Genomic DNA, 14,200 nt, shown 5'->3' with positions numbered 1-14,200 from the left:
TATGGCTTCATCTATCACTGATTCTTCTCATAGCTGGCGTTGGTGTCCCTTGCATGTGTGCATCTCTGAGTTTATTGGCAATCTGCACAGAAGAACCTCTCCTCTGGTTTTTGTCCGATGCTTTTCTTATATGCATAATATGTACAATCTGGAACTGATTATTCAGACTTAATATAACACTATATAGCTTTTTCTTTCTGAAAAAAAAACTGTTATTTTCACACAAGTTATTCAAGATAGTATCTGCATTATTTGTGAAAGCATTGACTATAGCCAGCCATTCAAGATAGTATCTGCATTATTTGTGAAAGCATTGACTATAGCCAGCGGCTTCTCTTCGCTATTTTCTTGCCCTCATGCTACGAAGAAAAATATGACAAGTCAGAGGCACGAGCTGGGAATTTCATCACCAAATAAATATGCCGTAGTCTTTAACGCGACTTTTTGAAAGCCTTTCCGGCGATTTTTTCCGGTGAAAATCCGGCAGTAATTTATTGAAATCCAAGTTTGATAACTAGTTTCTGCACAATGAAAGCGTCCCAGGGGTTTTTCAGGGTGCTGAATCCGAATATGCAGTTAAAAAACCATTTTAACTGCAACAAATCATGATTTCATCTCAATTTCTTCCGCCGGATTTCGTCACCGGAATCTCAAAAAGTCGCATTATAGACAACTCCAATAAATATTAGAATCCTGGTTTTAGTAGACATTTATTTATTTCAACGATGATCCATTCGCTATTATGGTGGTCGCACGGATAGTGATAAGTCTCGGAAAGTTATTAAAATTTAGTTTGGAAAAGTATTAAAATATAATTTGATCGATAAAAATTGTTTGACTGCATAATTTTTGGGATGGTGATGTATTCAGATTGTTTGAAGGATGAGCTGTATAAGAATATTCTCCTTAAACTTATACATAAGGCCGTGATAACAACGAAAATTGGAATTATAAGAATTAGTTAATAAGATTGACATTAAATTATAAGAATTAGTTAATCCGATTCACATTAAATTGCATCAATAGTTTATATTTTTTTAATAAGCTTTTCAAAAACTAAGTCAGAATCAGTGATATAAGATTAACTAACTAATAAGACTGACATTGAATTATTAAAAGACTGACTTTGAATTATCAATAAAGTGAAGATGTTTTTAATAAAGTTTTCAAAATTTAATTTAAGATAAGTTTTATTAAAAATGGGAAGGAAATTGATTTTTATAATTAATTGTTTTTAAAAGTGGCAAATTAAGTTAAAATTATAATTTTGTTTTTAATTTTTAAATTTAGTAATAAAAATATATTTTTAAATATATGAATGGATTCAATATTTTTAAAATAAATTTTATTTTTTAAAATTTTGTGTAAAAATAATTAGAAAATATATCTAGAAACACTCAAAAAAATATTTAAATTGTGATGTACAGTACTAAATTACTTGTAAAAAAGAAAAATTAACATAGTTTAAAAAACAATCAAAGTCAATTTATTAAAATATAATCTTATAGTCATAACTTAAAGAAGAATGCATTCCACTACCAATTAAGGTTAAAACAATTGCTATTAGCATGATCATGAGTCACAAAGGTGTCATGGTTGGAAATTTTATGGAAACGCACAAAGTGCATGATTTATCTAAAAGACTCTCCTAATGATAAAAAATGATTTGTATGAAACCATCAATGTGAACAAAGCTGACCATTGTGTATAGTGTTGTAGTGGAATAACTCACCAAGAGACTTCCAATGGTACAACATGTGTCTCAATCATAAATTGTATGATGGAGTTATGCCTTTGACATGTTGACCTATGCTTTCACTACAATAGTATCAAGTGGATACCACATTGTTTGTCATTACTCATACATGACATGGAGCTTTCCATGCTTGGAATTTCAAAAATATTCTAGAAGGTTTAAAACATAACTCGCATTAGTCTTAGGGAAATATAAAGTCCTTAACTCTAATAGTTATCTGGAAATGTTGTCATCTAAGTCATAAGGAAAGATAGGGGTTTTCTCACTATTGCATTTATTTTCTACTACTAATAATAATAATTCAATTTTAAGGTCATGACTAGCTAGAGACTAAATTGGTGTATGAAACCCACTTGTTTGTGGGACAAGGGATCCACCTCTACATAATGAATTAACTATTAAAGTCTACAAAGACATACATACTCTACCTCACTCTAGATTTGCACCTATGACCTCTTGGGAGGAAACAAATTCTCTTAACCATTAGGCCCACTATTCTATAGTCAAGGAGATCATATAAGTGGCATATCAAAGAAGAATATAGGAAGGAAGTGGTTTTGTAGTAACATATTTAGGCCAAAATATCCATCTTCTCTATAGTGAGTGCTTTTTTTTCATTATATTTTGCAAGGTAAATTTTGGAATAACAAAGTAAGGCATCTAGTCCTTATTTTCTTGCAAGAATGTTCCCAAATCGAGTTTATAGAGGTCCAACATTTATGCAATATGTTAATGGTGTTATTCCTTTTTTTTTGTGGTTCACTATATCGGAGATCAATACTAGCTATATCCATAGAAAATCCACCCATGTCTAGGTGAGTGTTGGTGTGTGTTATATTCTTTCCACGCCTCAATTTTTTTTATTTTATTTGGACCCACTAATAGTTAGGCAGACCCAAGGATGGGGGGAGGGACCCAAAGATGGTGGGTGGACCTACCCATGGTTTTGCACATGGATTTTTGGGCACGATGGTTTTTTCCTATGGTATTTGTAGATTGGTCAAGGGAACTACAATTGTGTTCTAATCCAGAGTTAGTGGATGAGGTTTATGAATTATTCGACATGTATATATATGTATTGTAGCATTGAAAAGGAATATAATGAAAAATCAATCTGGCATTCCTGGTTTTGGGATCCAGGGGAAAATCTTTGTGTATATTTGTTTTATGTTCTCATCATTCCATATTTTTCTATTTTAAGAATATGTTTGCAGGTAATTTATGTACAGGGTTAAAACGTACAATGAGATGGTTATATTTCATGTAGAAATGGCTCCAAAGGAGCGTTCATGTCAATATAAGTGGGACTGGAACCCAGGTGGGGTGGATACTAGTGACTCCTCCTTAACATCCAAGCTACACCCACTTGACAATTGTGCTATTTCTTCTACTATTGTTGTCTTGTTTCTTATTTAATAAATTATCTTCTAATATTAATGCTTAAACATAGTAAACACTGTGGAACAAAATAAGATCTCAATGTATTTGTAGGAGAATTTTAAGATTTGTTATGATAAATTGTTTGGTTGAATATGCACAATAATTTATATATCATATTGGCACACAACCTATCTTCTTAGGGGTTTATGTGGAATAATTACACAAATTTGGAGAACAACATAAGGATTATGATGAAAACAACCTCAAGCCATAACTATGGAGGATGCATACAATACATAAAAAAAAATTAGGGCAAAATTTCGCTAATTCACTATATTTTGGATATTTTCTAAAAAGAATATTCACTTATTTGATGAAAAAATCCCCGATATTTTACATATATATGATTAAATTGGTGATATTTACAAAAAATTAGCAGTTTTAATGCTAAATTACATGTTTTTATTGGATATTCGAATTCATTATTTATGTATGATTTTTCAAACCTAAATAGTTGCCTATAATACTATACATAGGCATAACATATGAATACTTAAAAAACACACTGACACAATAATATTCCAAAATATGACTTGGAGGAGAGATTTATGGGATTAAAAGAGAAAGTCTTTGATATCTCCATGAATATGACACAATTGATATTGGTTCTCAAAATCAAGTTTAGATCCTTTAGGGATTTTGTTGGCTTTATTAAGCACACAAGATCTAAGTGGAAAACTTGCAGATAAAGAAGAGCTAAAGAAGGAAAAAAGTAAGCTCTAGTAAAACATATTTCCAAGGCATATTCAAAGTGGAAGTCAAAGTAGACATCATGCCTTATTAAGGTGATATTGCTATTGTAAAGTTAAAGCATTGATTGCAATGGTTAGAAGTTTACCATAGTGTGCATAACATAGGAGAGAAGTGTAAGATATTATTTTCTAAGTTGAAGGAAGGCATGTAAAGGTTCAAGCTTCAAACCTAATTATACAAAAATTACATACAAAAATTCAATACCATTAAATTAAAAAACATAAAGAAAATTCTATAAAAAATTGCATAATCCACAAGAGCGGTGATTATTGAGAAACCTACCTATGAGATGAAGCACAGACTTAGTCTATGATTTGAAAACCATTGTGCTCTAATATTTTATCCAATTGACTGCAACCAATATGTGGAGGTTGAGTCTTCACCCAACCATAGGCTCAAATGCACCATATCTTTCTATAACTAGCCATTCTTGAGGCATCAATAAACTACCTATGGTGGTGACTAATCCTCACTTCCCAATACATTTTTTGGATAAATATGTCTCACATCCTTTTCCTCATCCATCAAATAGAACTTCTTTGTCTAAAAATGAAACAAAAAACTCCATGCACATAATCCACTTGTCATAATTGTTGGAGTTTTGTAGCTTTTGTCAGTTTTCATAATTTGTATTAGCCCTCCAAAAATGACAAATATGAGTTGTACTTCAAGTTGGCTTCGTAAGAAGAAAATTTGAATTTCAAAAACATGAATTTTACCCCCAAAATATAAAATCGGCTCCTCCATTTGTCAATTTGGCCCTAGTGAAGGGACACACCCATTCAGGCTCTTGAAATGCCTATATATAGGCCATTCATCCTCCTCAATAGAGTCAACATTTGTATTACTTCTTAGAAAGAATTCAAACCAATTTGAGGTAGAATATTGAGCTATTGTGAGGATGGAAAGAAGGATGAATTTGGGGCTAATATGAGGCTAGAAAGAAGGACAAATTTTCTGAGGCTTAAGATGACTAGATTTCTGAGATTACTCTTATGTTGGTTGACTAGGTTTGATCTCGGTTTGGTTATGATTGTTCTTGTTCTTATTTTGATTGGAAAGCACATATGTATTCCTTGTTGAATGTACTAATTTCTCTAACGAAAAGGTTACTTGATTTTCCCCCATGTGGGTTTTCCCAGCATAAATTTGTGTCCTATTGTTGGTTGCCTCTTCTTGATCTTAATGCCATTACTGTTTAATACTGAATATTTTCTATGTGTAATTTATTAATGATGGATATGAGATAAATTAATGGATAAAACCATTGAAAGTAATTATCAGTTTAGGAAATCTAGAAAATCAACATGGTATCAGAGCAAGGTTGAAGAGAAATCTTGAAGGAGTAAGGTCAAATAACAACCATCTCAAGAAGCATAATGAGCTAAGGAAGACATAGAACCTTAGGAGGATCTGCAACTTGAAGAGGAGAAAAGATTATGGTCAATTTGTGTTAGAAAGAGGCTGAGTTTTCCCTAACAAATAACGGAAAAATTTATGTGTTTTTTTCCCCTAGATAGGATTCAATCTAGGCTAAGTTGAGGAGAAATAATTATATTTAAAGGTTTGTCATCATTCTGTGCACAAGGGGAAGGGTCGAGACATGGAAAGAGGGTGAATTAGCCTCATACGTGCTACTGTGGAGGGCCAAATTTCCTCAGGAAAGTGCGCATGGTTTTTGTGGTTTGGATGAGCCCTAGAAAAAGCCAAATTTTCCTCAGACTTGGGAAAAAGGTAGAAAACATCTTTAAGAAAAGAGTTAAGGTCAGTTGGATAATGTGTAGGCTTGTATGGTGGGGTAGATTGGTCACTCATGTGGACTGTTGAAGTTTGTCATCTAAGGAGTGAGTGACAATGTTGGTTTTAGGGCTGATATATTGTCAATTGGATGAGTTAAGTGATTGTGAGAAGTAGAGTTGATATTTGGGCAGAATATGTTTGAAATAAGGATTTTGAATATGGGTCTGTATTAGTGAATGAACACCTACCGTTCTGTAGCATATAAGACGTCCTGAGAAGTAATGTTTCCATCACAATTATGAATATATCTCAAAGTCTAATAAGGCTAAAGGTAGAATAATGAAGATGAACTAATTGCATTACATACACTTGTGGTGAGAACATTGACACCCTAAAATGAGTTGGATTAAGGCTTTGTATAGTCCTGTGCATTATACTACAGGATTTGTGAGTATTACTTCTAAAGTTATAGGAATCTAAAGATCTTAATTTCATATGTATTGAAATATCATGTATGAGTAAGTAAGAGCTCTTATGAAGATGCCTTGTAGTGTATTGTTGTATATTGACTGAGACATGTTGAATACCATCATTTGGTTCTAGCGGTTGATAGAAAAAAATGTATATGACAAAGTTTCTCCTTAAATTTTTTGAGATATGATTAAAGAGGACCTTAGAAATAGAGGGAGTTGAACTAGGACTATCTAACGTGGAAAAATATTGTCATATGGAAAACATGCAAAGTAAGGCAGTAAAGTGAGGCAAAGAAGAATAAGAAGATAAATTACCTTATTGTAGACCAAGGAGACCAAGGAGACTAAGAAGACTAAGAAGAGAATGTAGGGCCATCAAATTACCTTATTGTAGGCCAAAATTCTTATCTTTTATGATTTTCAGATTCACTTGTCTACAGATCATAATATGTAGCTCGGTACAAGATCTAGAACTTTTATGGTTTTTAAACCCTCAAATGCTAAGAAGTATTGAATGATAAAGACTTAGAGTTTGTGGATAAAACCTAAACCTAGATTGATGATTCAATTGAATGAAGAAACCCTACCTCATGCAAGTAAGTTGGATGAACAAAACCTAGTTTATGCAAGGAAGTTTAATGGAGAAACCCTAGCTTGTGTAATGAAGAAAAGGTAAGGTGCATTAGTAGTTGATGATGAGGATACATATGATGAGTCTATAGATGGATGATCAATAGGGAGTTGAAAAATTCTCTTCAATCCTCAAATATATGTACTTAATATCTTTCCTCCTTGATTATTATTATTTTATGATTAGTTGGCCTGTTGTCTTTGTTTATTCCTGCTTCGTTATAATCTTTTCCTCCATGGCTTCTTAATAAGAGTTGCAAGTAGATCATGAAGTTTTCCAAGATCCAACAGTAGATGGAATCATAAGGGAGTACAAAGAAATTTTTTCGTAAAAGGATTCTCCCAGGATAGAACATAAACTCAGCCAAAGTGATTTCTGTTCAAGAGGGAGAAATTTGTATTGACATCTAGAACCATGCCAAATGAGTAGAAGATCCCCTAGTTCAGAGGGAGCAAACAAAGTAGCAAGTTTTAAGGAAAGTGTACTAAATACCTAAAGATAAGTCTATGGTGACTTCCAAGAGAATATTCAAGATCTAGCTTGTAGTAGGTGGAATCATAAAGTAAAACTCATGGAAAGAGGCTTATCCTAGTAAGAGGGAGAATATTTTTTCTATAGTTGTCAGGTACACTTTTGTTAGAACTATTATTATTGATTTGAAAATTTCATTAGGTGGATGAATAGATTGCTTTACTCAATGGAGCAAGTGAGGAAGAAGAAGTTTATATAGAGCTACCTCTGGGCTTTGAGGTACATTCAAAGAAGTCTTATGATTACAGACTAAATAAGGCTTTGTACAATCTCAAGAAAACATGTCGGGATTGGATATTTGATGAGTCTTGGTTGATATTTCTATTATAGGACTTGTTTCTGATGAGAGCAGAAGGAATCACATGGCAGAGGGATAAACAGTGGAAAGAGGATTTACTTCAGTGATAGAGGGAGCAATCAAGCCCTTCTTCAGTGTCAGAGGGAGTTGATACTTGAGTTCAAAATGAAGGATCCTAGTAAGATACATTACTTCTTAGAAATAGAAGTATGGAAAAAGCTAGGTAAGATTATTATCATGATTCGTGAGAGGATTGGATGATGGACGAAGATTCCATGGTCAATTCCATAATAAATAATATATAGAAAGAGGGAGCATCCAAGATTGCCATAATAGAATCTATCCCAGTATGAGAGGGAGCACCTAGTCAAGGTGACAGTTGCAGGAATATACAAATCAAGTAGAGAGTGCAGAAGACAGGAAGAGCACGTCAAGATGACACTTGAGTTTTTGGATTCTACATTGATATTCTGGATGAGCAAGAAGCATACTTCTATCACACTTAACACTGAATAGGTGTAACAACCTTGGGTTAAAGTTTCATGTAATAATGGATAATAAAGGCAAAATAAGACCAAGGTCATGGGCACGTATTTCACGCTGAATGTTGGGCGAACACTATAGTGGGCATCACTTTTGGTTTATTTATGGCTATGGAAAATGGCAAAGGAAAAGTGGAAATAATTGGAATTTATTTATGAAAATAAAAGAAAATATGAGAAAAGGAAGGTGAAGGGACATAGATTTTCATGCTAAGGAAATTAGAGGAAAAATGAAGGAAAATGAAGAAAAAGAGACATCAATGATAAGAATGCATTAGAGAAACAATTCACATCTTTTTGTCAGTTTTTACTTGGATTAGTTTTGAGAAACCGAGAGCTCCAAGAGGAGAAACAAGGAAAGCAAGCAAAGAAAAGTAAAGGAAAACAAAGGAAGGAAAAGGACAAGAAAAGGAAATAAAAGGAAGGAAAATGAAATGCAAAGGAAAGTAAGGAGAAGGTTGGATCAAAAACTTCAGCAGGAGGATTTTGCAGGTAACATGTTGCATGTGTGATTTCCTAGCTAAGGTGTGAATTCATGTTACATGAATTTGCTTATTTGGTTCATTTTCTATTAACTGGATGGGCTTTCCTAGTTTGAAAGTGGTTTCAGCCTTGTCTTGCCATTTATTGGATAACCATGGTGTGACAGGATTCATTCTTGGTTGAGCTTTGGATTTCTAGAAGGTTTTGGAACTGGGTGAGGTGGTCTTAGGATAATTCCCAAGGGTTGGGAGTGGAGGTGGTTTTATTTTGGAATCCTTCTACAGGTGGGTGGAGATAGGAAAATTCCTCAAGGTACGGTGAAGAAATTCTGAGGCATCCAAGATCAGTTTAGTTTTATGATCTCGGGATTGGTTTAGGTGAGATATGAACTGTTACACTTTCTAATTGTAGAAACATGTTCATAATTTTCTTCAGTAGTAGTTCTTTGCAATCATAAGAGGATCTATGCATTAAATGATCCTTTGCAACAATTTGTACTTGATCTTCTGTTGAGCTAGATTTGTTCATATGAAACTTGCAAATAGTGTGGATCATATGTCGATCTCATGATTCTTCATGATGAAGACTTCTTGGAAAGTCGACAAAAAGATGAATAAAATCTGCTCCTCTAGGCTTGATGGTGGCATCTTTGCTTTTGGTTTCACATATACACATTTGAAGATATCTCAATTTTTATTTCTTCATATATCAAAGGTCAGTTGAATACACGAGTTTCATAAAATACATTGATACATCCCATATACATGCTTAGATTTATGAGAAGCGGAATAATTTTGAAAAAATTCTGATGATGCCAATATAAAGTTCAATGAGATAGACTCATCTTCAACATGTTTAGGCCAGCTAAGAATATGTTGATTAAGAATATTTACTTACATGCTTATATACAACATATGTACATTTTCATAAAACTTTATTTTAAATAATGAACCTTTGCATTATGAACTTGATTGAAGTTGTTTTTCTCATGAGGAAGATGACTTGATCTCACAATTTTATGATATTCATTTGTTCTTACTGCCTCTTGACTGCTCCAAATTCTTGATATAATCATATGCTTATTGTTCCTCTTCTTTACTCCTTTCTTCTCTTGTGATCTCCCCCTTAGATTTTGCACTCAATTTCATATTCTTTATAATATTTTAGGTTCTCCTTTTGAAGTCACATTAGTGAAAATAATTTGCAGGAACTATGCCTAACTTGTTTCTTAGATATTCAAATGGTTTTCTAGAAGGAGGCTTTGTAAATATATCTGCTATTTATTATTTTGTGTTTATGTACTCCATCTTCACTATTTTCTCAGCCACTTTCTCTCTAAGAAAGTGGTACTTTATAGGGATATGTTTAGTCTTTGAATGAAGCAAAGGATTGTTAGAAAAGCTTATTGCACTTGTATTGTCACATTTGATAGATACAAGTTCACTGGAAATTACTTTCATATCATGTAGTGTCTGTTTCATGCACAACACTTGTGTGCAACAAGCTACAACTGCTATGTATTGGGATTTTTCTATAGATAGAGAAACTGATAACTGTTTCTTTCTTAACCATGCAAACCAAAGATTCTCCTAGGTAGAATACACCACCACTTGTACTTTTTCTATCATCCACACAACTAGCCCAATCCGCATTTGTGTATGCTGTCAATGTAAAGTCCTTACCTTTGGATACCATATTACGTAGTCTATAGTCCCTTTCAAATATCCAAATATCCTCTTTGTTGCTAATAGATGACTTTGTTTAAGTGCTGATTGGTATCTTTCCACTAATCCAACTGCTAACATTATATTTGGTCTAGAAGTTGTTAGGTATAGCAAGCTTCCTATCATAGAACTGTAAATATTTTGATCCACATCAGGCGATTCATCATCTACACATAACTTGCATCCAGTTGCCATGGGGGTTGAGACATGTTTACAGTCTTCCATTTGGAAAATTTTCAACATATCTCTTAGGTATTTCTCTTGAGAAATGAATATGCCTCCAGAATTTTGTAGGATTTGCAGCCCTAGGTAAAAGGTAAGTTTTCTAATCATTGACATCTCGAACTCAAACTTCATCTCTTCAACAAACCATTTTACTAGATGATATTTATTTCTGCCAAACATGATATCATCCACATACACAACCACAATTAGTAATTCATCTCCATCAACCTTTATGTACATATTACTATAAGCTCCTCCTCTCTTGAAACCCTGTTTTTGAAGGTACTTGTCCAGTCTAGAGTACCATGTTCGTGGTGCTTGTTTAAGACCATACAATGCCTTCTTTAACCTACAAAAATAATTAGGCTTATTTGATAATAGAAATCCTTTAGGTTTTTCCATATAGATTTCTTCCTCAAGTTTTCCAATTAGAAAAGAAGACTTTACATCCATTTGGTACACTTTGAAACCATTGTAACAAGGAAAGGCCAAAAACATCATGATTGCCTCCAATCTCGTAACTGGTGCAAAATTTTCTTCATAATTAAGACCTTCCACTTGTGAGTAACCATTGCACACTAGTTTGGCTTTGTTTCTAATAATTTGACCCTACTCATTAATCTTTTTTTGAATACCCATTTTGTGCTAATGGAATTCTTCCAAATCGGTCTTGGTGTTAGTTCCCAGGTCTTGTTCTTTTCAATTTATTCTAACTGCTCATTCATAGCATCTATCCAGTTCTTGTCTTGGCTTGCTTCATCAAAGTTCTTTGTTTCAATTTGTGACATCATAGCAATATGAACTTGGTATAATTTTTATGCTAGTTCGCTCCTTGTTTGTACTCCACTTTTATCTCCAATAATTTGACTTTCAGGATGATTATTTTGAGTATGTCTTGAGGGTCCTTTTGAATGAGTCTTTGTATCTTCTAAGTCTTCATCATGTACTTCATTTTCTTTATTGTCATGATGGTTATGATATGGAGGATTAATAAAACCCGTGCTTTTGTTCTTATTGGGTAGCTCTTCATCAAACTTTACATCTATGAATTCCACACTCTTTTATTATAGCACCTATATCCCTTACTTTTTGATGAATATCCCAAAAATATTCCTTCATCTGGTTGAGGATCAAACTTCCTTAGTTTTTCATTATTGTTTTTGATATATCATTTAATCCCAAATAATTTAAAATGCTTGATTGATGCTAGCTTCCCATGCCACAACTCATAAGGTGTCTTATCATAGTTTCGTCTAAGTTGTGACTTATTGAGAATATGTACTCTTGTATGTACCGCTTCTGCCCAATAGGTTTGAGGAATGTTTCTTTCTTGCATCATGGCTCTAGACATTTGTTGAACATATCTATTTTGTCTCTCTACAACTCCATTCTGTTGAGGTGTGTCTACAATAGGATACTATCGTTTTATACCAAGTTCATTACAGGTTCGCAAACTTGTCTAAGGTAAATTCACTTCCTCTATCTGGCCTTATGCACTTTATCTTGCACCCTATTTGGTTTTTTTCCAGTGCATTGAATATTTTGAACTTCTCAAATGCCTCTAACTTATTTATGAGAAATTCCACCCATGTCAATCTTGAATAGTCAACAATTATCAGCATGAAATATTTTTCTCCTCCTGATGCTTTTGTTCTAGAAGGCCCACACAAATCCATATGTACTAGCTGTAAAGGCTTACTACTTGATAATTTATCTTTGAATTTGAATGATGTTCATGTTTGTTTTCCCATTTGACATGACTTGAAGATAGTGTTTCGAGGCTTCTTTATTGTTGGTAGATCTGTAATCATAAAAAATATTCCTTCATCTGATCGAGCATCAAACATCCCTAGCTTTTCATCATTATTTTTGACAGAGAATTTACTCCCAAATACTTTAAAATGCTTGATTGATGCTGGCTTCCCATGCCACAACTCATAAGGTGTCTTATCACAATTTGGTCTGAGATGTGCCTTATTGAGAATATGTACTACTTCTACCCAATAGGTTTGAGGAATATTTCTTTCTTGCATCATGGTTCTGGTCATTTGCTAAACATATATGTTTTGTCTCTTTGCAACTCCATTCTATTGAGGTGTGTATGCAATAATATACTGTCATTTTATGCCAAGTTCATTACACAGGTCTGTAAACTCATTTGAGGTAAATTCACCTTCTATGTCTAACCTTATGTACTTTATCTTGCACCCTGTTTGGTTTTTTGCTAGTGCCTTGAATATTTTGAACTTCTCAAATGCCTCTGAATTATTTATGAGAAATTCCACCCATGTCAATCTCGAATAGTCATCAATTATCCGCATGAAATATTTTTCTCCTTCTGGTGCTTTTATTCTGAAAGGCCCACACAAATCCATATGAAGTAGCTGCAAAGGCTTACTACTTCATAGTATATCTTTGAATTTGAATGATGTTCATGTTTGTTTTCATATTTTACATGACTTGCATATAGTGTTTTGAGGCTTCTTTATTTTTGTTACATCTCTAACTGCTCTCTTCTTAATGAGCTTGATATTGTGATCAAAATCGAGATACCCTAATATCCTATGCCATAGCCAGGATTCATCTTGTTTTCTGATGTAGCATCATTCACTCTCTTCCTTCAAGATATATACATTATTCTCTGTTCAAACTCCTTTAGCCAGAATCTTCCCAGTAGTTGTTGACCTGATTTCACAATCTTGAGCTCTGAAGAGGACATCACAACCTTTGTCACACATCTGACTTACACTCAACAAATTATGTTTTAGACCATCTACAAACAATACATCCTGAGCCTTTCCTCTTCCATTATTCAGACTAATTGTGCCCTTTCCTCTGATTCTTCCTGCTTCATCATTGCCAAATGTGACATTTCTAGTTTTATTTTCATCTAGGGATACAAACTTGCTTTTATCTCCTGTCATATGTCTAGAGAAGCCACTGTCCATGTACCATTTATTTTTTTATCTTGAGCATATAGAACTAGGTCACTCTTATCAAGTTTCTTTTCTTCCTTCTTCTTTCTCCATTGCATGCATCCATCTATTCTATAATTATTCTAAGATGATAATCTATTTTCCTTAAGCTGACATTCATATGACTTGTGCCCAAAGTTGTGACAATAGAAACATTCAGTGATATCAAGGAGAGAAGCAAATGCATTTTTATCTAGATTCATGTTTGTTTTAATGTTTGTGAATCCATTATTAACCTTACTTCTCTTAGAGTTTCCCAGGTCAATTATTTTGACATAATCTCTACAATATACGACTTTATGTCCATATTTTTTACAGTAGTAACAATATCCATAGAAAAAATATTTGTACCTAGTAGTGGGTGTTGTTTGAGAATATAACCATCTTAACATTTGATAACCTTGTCTCCTAAAGAAGTATGGTATCTGATAGTTTGTTGTTCATTTGATGTTGAAGTGTTGCTCAATTTTTTGTTCTAAAATTGATGTGAGCTATCATTATCTCCCCTAACATAGTTTACAAAAGTGATTGTCCTTTTATCCTCTGCCTTGGATTCACTAGATTCTCCTTCATAGCCTAACCCAATATTTATGAGTGGAGACCTCTGAGCATTTAATATCACATCCAGT

The sequence above is a fragment of the Pinus tabuliformis genome, chromosome 9 (genome assembly GCF_031772625.1).
Source record: "Pinus tabuliformis cultivar Carrire ecotype Pingquan chromosome 9, CPIR1, whole genome shotgun sequence".
In the NCBI taxonomy this organism is placed as follows: Eukaryota; Viridiplantae; Streptophyta; class Pinopsida; order Pinales; family Pinaceae; genus Pinus; species Pinus tabuliformis.
Note: the sequence above shows the minus strand (reverse complement) of the source record.